At 40.2% G+C, this 10524-nt stretch overlaps 1 non-coding gene across 1 annotated transcript; it reads right to left on the bottom strand.

Annotated features, from left to right (window-relative positions):
* Window positions 1-290: 290 nt before the first annotated feature.
* LOC148568751 (small nucleolar RNA R71) lies at window positions 291-397 on the bottom strand. Its single transcript, XR_015882380.1, has one exon. It is a non-coding gene; the product is annotated as a small nucleolar RNA R71 (small nucleolar RNA).
* Window positions 398-10524: the final 10127 nt, after the last annotated feature.

Here is a 10524-nt window from a genome sequence, read left to right as displayed (position 1 = left end):
ACAACTTTGAGTTGAAGCCACAGTTGGTCACCTTAGTGCAACAAAACTGCTAGTATCATGGTCTTTCCCACGAAGACCCAAATCAATTTATTTCTAATTTTCTGCAGATTTGTGATACTATGAAGACAAATGGAGTGAACCCTGAGGTGTACAAACTCATGCTCTTCCTATTTGCTCTGAGGGATGGAGCAAAGCTATGGCTAGATTCCCAACCCAAGGAGAGTTTGGATACTTGGGACAAGGTTGTTATTGAGTTTCTTACTAAATTTTTCCCACCAAAGAAGCTGACTAAGCTTAGGGTGGAGGTTTAGACCTTCAGGCAAAAGGATGGTGAAACTCTCTATGAAGCTTGGGAGAGATACAAGCTACTGACTAGGCAATGTCCTCTGGACATGTTCTCCAAATAGACCCAACTAGATATCTTTTATGAAAGTTTGGGTGAAATATCCAAGATGTGCTTAGATAATTCTGCAGGTGATTCACTGCACAAGAAGAAGACACCGGAGGAGACTATTGAGCTTATTGAATTGGTTGCTAACAACTAATATTTATACTCGTCTAATAGGAATCCTGTGAACTCTTAGGCTCCTCAGAAGAAGGGTGTTATGGAAGTAGAAGCTCTTAATGCTATTCTCATTCAGAACAAGCTTATGTCTCAGAAAATAAGTCTACTTACTCAACAGATGGGTGGCATGCAAGTCTTGGCTATCAATACCCAAAATCCACCTCAAGAGGTCCCTTATGACATGACAGGTAATTTTGTGCAAAATGATAATTATGATTATACTCAATCTTCTTCTGAACAGGTCAATTACATAGGGAGTGGTCCTAGAAATCCCAATAATGATCCATACTCTAAGACATACAATCAGGGGTGGGAAAATCACCCAAATTTTGGGTGGAAAGACCAACCTCAGAGACTTCAGAATTTCAACAATAATTCTCAGGGCGGCTTCCAACAGAACAATTACAATAACCGTCAATTTCAGTCTCAGTAGTAACAATCACCTCAGCAGGCAAACTCTAAATCCCAAGAAGATTCTAATTGGGAGATGATGAGGAGTTTTATGCAGGAAACCATAGCCTCCATTAGAAACCTGGAGGTGCAAATGGGCCAACTGAGCAAGAAAATACCTGAGAGGTCTGCAAGTACATTTCCAGGTGATACAGTAGTGAACCCAAGAGAAGACTGCAAGGTTATTCAATTGAGAAGTGGTAAAGTAGCTGGCTCTGAGCCCAAGGTCAATGAGGAGTTAATTGAAAAAGAAACTCCAGAGGAGAAGAAGGACGAAGTAGAACACGCCCCTCCTAAGCGTGCAGACAACCCATTCTCTGATTCTCTTGACACTTATCCCACCTTGCTAAAGGCTCCTGAATACAAGCAAAAAATGTCATATCCTCAGAGGCTTCAGAAGGCTTCCAAAGAAAAGCAGTTTTCTAAATTTTTAGATGTCTTTAAGAAGCTGTAGATCAACATTCCTTTTGTAGAGGCTCTTGAGCAAATGCCTCTCTATGCAAAATTTATGAAAGAATTGTTGACCCACAAGAGGAATTGGAAGGAAAAAGAAACAGTGGTGTTAACCAAGGAATGTAGTGCCATTATTCAACACAACCTTCCTGAGAAGATGCCAGATCCAGGGAGCTTTGTAATTCCTTGCACCATTGGAGATGTCACCATTCAGAGAGCTTTATGTGACCTTGGAGCTAGCATCAATCTCATGCCACTTTCAGTGATGAAAAGACTTCAGATTGAGGAGGTAAAACCCACTCGTATTTCTCTTCAACTTGCTGACCTTTCTATTAAATTACCTGTGGGTGTTGTTGAGGATTTACTTGTTAAAGTAGGACCATTTATTTTTTCTATTGATTTTGTTATATTAGACATGGAAGAGGAGGTAAAATCCTCTATTATACTTGGTAGACCCTTTTTAGCTACAGGTAGAGCTCTGATTGATGTGCAAAACGGTGAATTAACCCTGAGGGTCAATGAAGAACATGTGGTCCTTCATGTTTTTGAAGCTCTCAAGCACCCTAATGATTCTGAAGGGTGTATGAAAATAGATGTTATTGAACCACTTGTTCAAGAGTTACTGAAAGCTGAAGTACTTGATGACATTCTGGATCCTATTTCTGAGCATGAATCAGTTGAAGTTGATGATTCACCACCCCAAAAGGCCATGGTTCACACGCCTAAATCAGAGGAGGAAGCCCCCAAGCTTGAGCTCAAACCTTTACCTCCTTCTCTGAAATATGTGTTCTTGGGTGAAAATGATTCATATCCAGTGATTATTAGTTCTTCCCTGAAGCCTAAAGAGGAAGAGGCGCTTATTTCAGTGCTCAGGAGCCATAAAACAGCTCTTGGGTGGACCATTGGTGACTTGAAGGGGATTAGTCCAACCAAGTGTATGCACAAGATTCTCCTTGAAGATGATGCTAAACCAGTTGTGCAACCACAAAGGAGACTCAATCCAACCATGAAAGAGGTGGTCCAAAAAGAGGTAATGAAATTATGAGAAGCAGGTATTATTTACCCTATTTTTGACAGTCCTTGGGTAAGTCCTGTGCAGGTAGTTCCCAAGAAAGTAGGGATGACAGTGATCAAGAATGAAAAGAATGAGCTTATTCCTACAAGAAAAGTCACAGGTTGGAGAATGCGTATAGGCTACAGGAGGCTCAACACTGCTACAAGAAAGGATCACTTCCCCCTGCCTTTCATTGATCAGATGCTTTAAAGGTTAGCTGGTCATGCTTTTGATTGTTTTCTAGATAGATATTCTGGATATAATCAAATTGCAGTGGACCCTCAAGATCAAGAGAAGACAGCATTCACATGCCCCTTTAGAGTATTTGCTTATAGGAGAATGCCATTCGGACTTTGTAATGCTCCGGCAAATTTTCAGAGGTGTATGCTTTCAATTTTTTCTGACATGGTTGAAAAGTTCATTGAGGTTTTTATGGATCATTTTTCTGTTTTTGGTAATTCTTTTGAATCCTACCTTAAGCATCTATCTCTTGTCTTGAAACGGTGTCAAGAATCAAACCTTGTTTTAAATTGGAAAAAATGCCATTTTATGGTTACAGAAGGTATTGTTCTTGGACACTGGATTTCAAGTAAAGGGATTGAGGTTGACAGAGCAAAGGTGGAGGTAATTGAAAAATTACCACCACCAACTAATGTTAAGGCAGTCAGGAGTTTCTTGGGTCATGCAGGATTTTATAGAAGATTTATAAAGGATTTTTCTAAAATTGCTAAACCATTAAGCAACCTGTTGGTTGTTGATGTTCCTTTTGTCTTTGATTCTGATTGCCTGCATGCTTTTGAAACTCTGAAAGCAAACCTTACCTCTGCTCCCATTATAGCTCCCCCTGACTGGGATCTACCACTTGAATTGATGTGTGATGCTAGTGGCTTTGCTATAGGAGTTGTTTTAGGACAGAGGCATGGTAAGCTTGTACATGTCGTTTACTATGCTAGCCGCGTGTTAAATGATGCCCAAAAGAATTACACAACTACAGAAAAAGAATTATTAGCTATTGTGTATGCTGTTGATAAGTTTAGGTCCTATTTAATTGGTTCTAAGGTTATTGTTTATACTGATCATGCTGCTTTGAAGTACCTTCTAACCAAACAGGATTCTAAACTAAGATTAATCAGATGGGTGTTGCTCCTTCAGGAGTTTGATATTGAGATAAAAGACAGGAAAGGGTCAGAAAATTAAGTAGCTGATTATCTCTCTAGAATTGAGCCTGATGCAGGAGTACAACCACCCACAGCTGTGACTGAAACATTTCCTGATGAGCAATTGTTCCTCATTTAGCAGGCTCCATGGTTTGCAGATATTGTGAATTACAAAGCCATGAATTTTATTCCAAAGGAGTATAGTAGGCAACAAGTAAAGAAGCTATTGACGGATGCAAAGTACTACATTTGGGAGGAACCATACCTTTTTAAAAGGTGTTCAGATGGTATCATCCGGAGATGTGTCCCGAATGAGGAAAAGCAGCAGATTTTTTGGCACTGTCATGGTTCTGATTATGGAGGTCACTTTGGTGGTGAAAGGACAGCTACGAAGGTCCTGCAAAGTGGATTCTACTGGCCGACTCTTTTCAGAGATTCAAGAGCGTTTGTGAAGCACTGTGACAGATGTGAAAAAGCCACGAATCTCCCTGCCAACCATGAAATGCCACAGCAGGGGATTCTTGAGGTTGAGTTGTTTAATGTGTGGGGTATTGATTTCATGGGACCTTTCCCACCCTCACATTCAAACAACTATATTCTAGTGACAGTTGACTATGTGTCCAAGTGAGTGGAAGCTGTGGCTCTACCCACCAATGATGCCAGGGTGGTAATGAGCTTTCTTCAGAGATATATCTTTAGCTGATTTGGTGTTCCAAGGACACTCATTAGTGATGGTGGAAGCCACTTTTGTAACAGACAGCTGGACTCCCTTCTGAAAAGATATGGAGTCCATCATAAAGTGGCAACCCCCTATCACCCTCAGACAAGCGGACAGGTTGAAGTTTTCAACTGGGAACTCAAGAGGATTCTAGAGAAGACTGCCAGTGTTTCAAGAAAGGACTGGTCTAGGAAGCTTGATGATTCTCTCTGGGCATACCAGACAGCGTTCAAGACTCCCATTGGCATGTCCCCTTATCAGTTGGTCTATGGCAAAGCCTGTCACTTGCCAATTGAGCTAGAGCATAAAGCTTACTGGGAAATCAAGTATCTGAATCTTGATTCAGAAGCTGCAGGAATTAAGCGAATGCTTCAGTTAAATGAGCTTGATGAATTTAGATATTCAACCTATTAGAATGCCAAGCTCTATAAGGAGAGAACCAAGTTATTGCATGACAAGAAGATTGCCATCAGAGTCTTTGAGCCAGAACAGAGAGTACTTCTATATAATTCAAGGCTCAAACTCTTTCCCGGAAAGCTAAAATCTCGATGGTCAGGACAGTTTGTGGTTACCAGAGCTTCACCATATGGTCATGTGGAAATACAGGAAGAGAATTCTGACAGGAAATTTACAGTGAATGGCCAGAGGTTGAAGCACTATCTTGGAGGCGAAATTGATCGCCAGAGGTCTGCTCATCTGCTGAATTAGCAGAATTGATCGTCAAGCTAGTGACATTAAAGAAGCGCTTGTTGATGCGTGAGCATCTTTCTTATCTTTTCCTAGTGAATTTGCATTTAAATTGTTGAGTTTAATCAAGAATTAATTATCTTTTAGCCACTATGGATGCTACTTTGAGTCTTGTACAATTCTGCTTATTTTAGGTAGCATTCAGCTGGATTTGATGGAGTTCTACATCACAAGAATTAAAGAAGAAAACCAGCAAGGAGTGACGCGTGCGCGTACCTGAAGCATACGCGTGACATGCGAAGAAGACCATCGACGCGTACGCATGACTGACGCGTACGCGTGACATGCGCCACGTGCAGAAAACGCAAAAAATACTGGGGATGATTTATGGGCTATTTTTGACCCAGTTTTCAGCCCAGAAAGCATAGATCAGAGGCTGCAGAGTGAAGGAATTAAGTGGTCCCCATCCATCAATTGAAGACTTGCTGATTGTCATAATTAATTCTGATTTAAATTTAAATTTTAAAATAGGAAAATATATTATTTTTAGAAATTAGATTTTAAATTTATTAGGATTAGATATAAAAGATAGGGGGATTCTATTCCATCTCATTCTGTAAATTACAGTTTACCTGAATCCTAGTTTTTCTCTGTAAACCATGAGCAACTAAACCTCCACTATTAAGGTTAGGAGCTCTGTCTATTGTATGGATTGATTCTATTATTTTTATCTTTTAATTCATGTTTTGATTCATATAATTCAAGAATTATTTTTGTTCTATATTTTATGAAATTGGGTGGAACAGAAGTATGACCCCCTTTCTAATTGAGTTCTTGTATAACTTGGAAAAGCTCTTTACTTGAACAACAGCTTGAAAATATATTCTCCTAAATTTTTAATTATATGGATTTAACGGGATACGTGACATATAATCCTCTTATATTTGGATAATTTGGATTTTTGTGGCATAATAACTAGAATTAAACTTTACCCTCTAATTGGAATTAATTAACCAAAGAATTGACGTTTGATGAATTTTAGAGGAGACTAGAAAGGTCTAAGAAATTAGGGTCTAGTCACATATAGTTTGCTATGAATTAAATCTTGCATGGTTAAAATAAATTAATAAGAAAAATCAATCCGGAAAATAGATAACTCTGAAGCCTTAACTGCCTTCTTCTTATTGTTTTCCCAACCTATTTATTGCCTGTCTTCTGATATTCTGAGTTTCATGTTTAATGATTTTTGGACTCTCAAACACTATTTTCTATTTGTCTAACTAAGTAAATCACTTAACCATTGTTGCTTAGGCCATCAATCCTCGTGGGATCGACCCTCATTCACTTGAGGTACTACTTGGTACGACCCGGTGCACTTGCCGGTTAGTTTGTGGGTTATAAATTTCGCACCAAGTTTTTGGCGCCGTTGCTGGAGATTGATAGTGATTAACAACTATTAGTTGTTTGATTGCTTAGATTAGGCATTTTAGTTTTGATTTTTTTTAATTTTGCTTTTGTATTTTCGAAAAAAATAATAAATAAATAAATAAATAGCACTAATATTTTTCCTTAATTTCTGAATTTAAGTTTGGTGTTACCTAGTTATTCTTATTTTAATTTTTCCTATTTATATTTTTTAGTTGTTTTCGAATTTTTCTGCCTTAATTTCACTCATAATTTTTGAAATTTATTTATTTATTTTATTTAGTATTTTATTTTATTTCTTTACACAGGTTACCTCACTGGGAATTCTCTGCACTCTGACATAGAGAGTTCCATCTTTTCTTGTCTTCTGTTTGTTTATGCGCATGAACAGAGACAAAGAACATCTCTTAGACTTTGATCCTGAACCTGAAAGAACTTTCAGGTAGCATTTGCAACAAGCAAGACTTTACAAGGCTGCAGAATCCACTATGGATCCCAATGATGCTGCTAATGCCAATGTGGCAAATCCGAATGGGAATGAGCAACAAAGGAGAGTGCTTGGCTCTTACACTGGTCCTACTGCAGATATTTATGGAAAAAGCATTGTGGTGCCTCCTATAGCTGTAAACAACTTTGAGCTGAAACCACAATTAGTCACTCTGGTGCAACAAAACTGCCAGTATCATGGTCTGCCCCAAGAGGACCCAAATTAATTTATTTCTAATTTTTTGCAGATTTGTGATACTGTGAAGACAAATGGAGTGAACCCAGAGGTATACAAAATCATGCTCTTTCCGTTTGCTCTGAAGGATAGAGCAAAGCTTTGCCTAGATTCCCAACCCAAGGAGAGTTTGGATACTTGGGACAAGGTTGTTACTGGGTTTCTTACTAAATTTTTCCCACCAAGGAAGTTGACTAAGCTTAGGATGGAGGTTCAGACCTTTAGACAGAAGGATGGTGAGGCCCTCTACGAAGCTTGGGAGAGGTACAAGTTGCTGACTAAGCAACGCCCTCCGGACATGTTCTCCAAATGGACCCAGCTAGATATCTTTTATGAAGGCTTGGGTGAGATGTCCAAGATGTGCTTAGATAATTCTTCAGGTGGTTCATTGCACATGAAGAAGACACCTGAGGAGACTATTGAACTTATTGAATTGGTTGCTAGCAATCAATATTTGTATTCATCTAACAGGAATTCTGTGAACTCTGAGGCTCCTCAAAAGAGAGATGTTTTGGAAGTGGAAGCTGTTGATGCTCTTCTTGCTCAGAACAAGCTTTTGACTCAGCAACTAAATCTAATTACTCAACAGTTGAGTAGAATGCAAGTTTTAGCTGTCAACACTCAGAATGCACATCAAGAGGTCTCTTATGACATGACAGGTAATTTTGTACAAAATGAGAATTATGATTATGCTCAATCTTTTTCTGAACAGGTAAATTACATGGGGAGTGGTCCTAGAAACCCCAATAATGATCCATACTCTAAGACATACAATCTTGGGTGGATGGACCAACCTCAGAGATCTTAGAATTTTAACAATAATTCTCAGGGCAGTTTCCAACAGAACAATCATAATAACTGCCAATTTCAGTCTCATCAACAACAACCACCTCAGCAGGAAAATTCTTAATCCCAACAAGATTCTAATTGGGCGATGATGAGGAGTTTTATGCAGGAAACCAGAGCCTCCATCAGAAACTTGGAGGTGCAAATGGGCCAACTAAACAAGCAAATACTTGAGAGGTCTGCAAATACAATTCAAAACTTGGAGATTCAGATGGGTTAATTAGCCACAAAAGTTAATGAAATTGATAAGAGGACCATTAATAGCCTTCCTGGTAACACAATTCCAAATCCAAGAGAGGAATGCAAGACTATCACCTTGATAAGTGGACAAGTGGCAAGTATGGAAGCACAAGTTAATGAGGAGCCAGTTGAAAAAGAAGCTCCAGAGGAGAAGAAGGAAGAAGTAGAGCACGTCCCTCCGAAGCGTGCGGACAATCCATTCCCAGACTCTCTTGACCTTATCCTACATTGCCAAAGGCTCTTGAGTACAAGCCTAAAATACCATATTCTCAGAGACTTCAAAAGGAGACCAAGGACAAGCAGTTTTCAAAGTTCTTGGAAGTCTTCAGAAAGTTGCAAATCAATATTCCTTTTGCTGAGGTTTTGGAGCAAATGCCTCTCTATGTCAAATTCATGAAGGAGTTGTTGTCAAAGAAGAAGCCTTTAAAGGGAGATGAGATAGTGGTCCTGATTAAGGAATGTAGTGCCATAATTCAGAATACCTTGCCAAGGAAGATGCCAGATTCAGGGAGCTTTCAAATTCCATGCACCATTGGGAGCACAACCTTTGAGAAAGCGTTATGTGATCTGGGAGCAAGCATCAATTTAATACCCTTGTCTATGATGAAGAAGCTACAAATCTAAGAGGCACAACCCACAAGGATAGCATTACAGATGGCAGACAAATCTATGAAGCTTGCATACAGAAAGTGGGTAAGTTCTTCCTCCCAGCAGATTTTGTGATTCTTGACATGGGGGAGGATGAGAATGCCTCTATAATCCTAGGAAGACCATTCCTAGCCACTGGAAGAGCTCTGATTGATGTGGAAGAAGGTGAATTAGTGCTTAGAGTGCATCATGAGCAACTAGTCTTTCATGTTTTCAAAGATGTACATCCAGCAGATGAAGAAGAGAGGTGCATGCAGACTGAGCTTATTGATCCAAACCTTTAAGAACCCCCTGATGATGCACAGCAGAATCTGCAGCTCAAACCTCCTTTGATGACAATCAATAAAATTCCTCCTGACATCAAACCTAAGTTTGGTGTCGAGAATGCATCATCCACCAAGGAGGAGGTTCCCAAAAAGAAGAAATTACCCAGAGGATGGAGAAACAAAAAGATCCCCACTGAAAGTTTCTCCCCAGGAATGAAAGTGGTGTTGACTAGCAATCCAGTGTGGATTTATACAGTAAACAGAATCCTCTCTCTGGATCATATTGAGCTACTTTATGGAGACACAGGAAAGAAGTTCAAAGTAAGGGGTGAAGAGCTGAGCCCCTATGATCCTCCTCCTTAGAGGAGCTGACCGTCAAGCTAGTGACGGTAAAGAAGCACTTGTCGGGAGGTAACTCGATAATTTCGTATCCTTAGTTATTTTTCGTAGTAGTAGTTTTCTTATTTCTTTGATTTTTATTGAGTTTGTACTGTTTTTCTTTCGTTTTACGTATGTTCTGATCATGCAGCTATTTTAGAACAGGAATCGAACACCACAAAAAAAGAGCACACGACGCGTAAGCGTCGCTGACGCATACGCGTCATATGTGTATGCGTGAAGAATAAAAGTGAACAGAGAGTTGAGCAGGAGTGGCGCTAGAACCATGCTTTGCGCACAAACAAGATCACGCGTATGCATACCTCATGCGTGCGCGTCGTTTGCGCTTTTAGCCATCCACGCATGCGCATCTCTGACGCGTACGCGTGATCCTTAAAATCGGCGTCAATGAGTGTTTGGACAGAGAGTTGTGATGGCTTGGGGCTGGAAGTGTGCAAGAGGCACAAACTTGATCACGCGTACGCGTCCCTGACGCGTGCACGTCCTTTGCACAAATGGTCATCCACGCGTGCGCGTGCATGACGCGCACGCGTCAGATGAGAAATTTTGGTTCCCCAGCCACGCGAATAGAGAGTTACGCGTGGACGCGACTGCCGTCGCACAATGCGCACAAACCAAGGGCACGCGTACGCGTGCCTGACGCTCACGTGTCACTATGAAAATCGCGCGCCCCACGCGTACGCGTGCTGTACGCGTACGCGTCGCATGCGCCGCACAACTCCACTAGTGCGCCGCCCTGTTTTCATTTTCTCTCCCTCCCGAATCCTAATTCTCTCTTGTTCTTTTATCCTTTTATTCTTCCTTTATCATACTAATTTTTTCCCGTGTGTCTTTTCATGTCCATCTCTCTTTTCAGTTCTTCTTTGCTTGAGGACAAGCAAACCTTTAAGTTTGG

The sequence above is a fragment of the Arachis ipaensis genome, chromosome B4 (genome assembly GCF_059453495.1).
Source record: "Arachis ipaensis isolate K30076 ecotype BB chromosome B4, ASM5945349v1, whole genome shotgun sequence".
NCBI lineage: Eukaryota > Viridiplantae > Streptophyta > Magnoliopsida > Fabales > Fabaceae > Arachis > Arachis ipaensis.
This window is presented reverse-complemented; position numbering and strand designations above follow the sequence as displayed.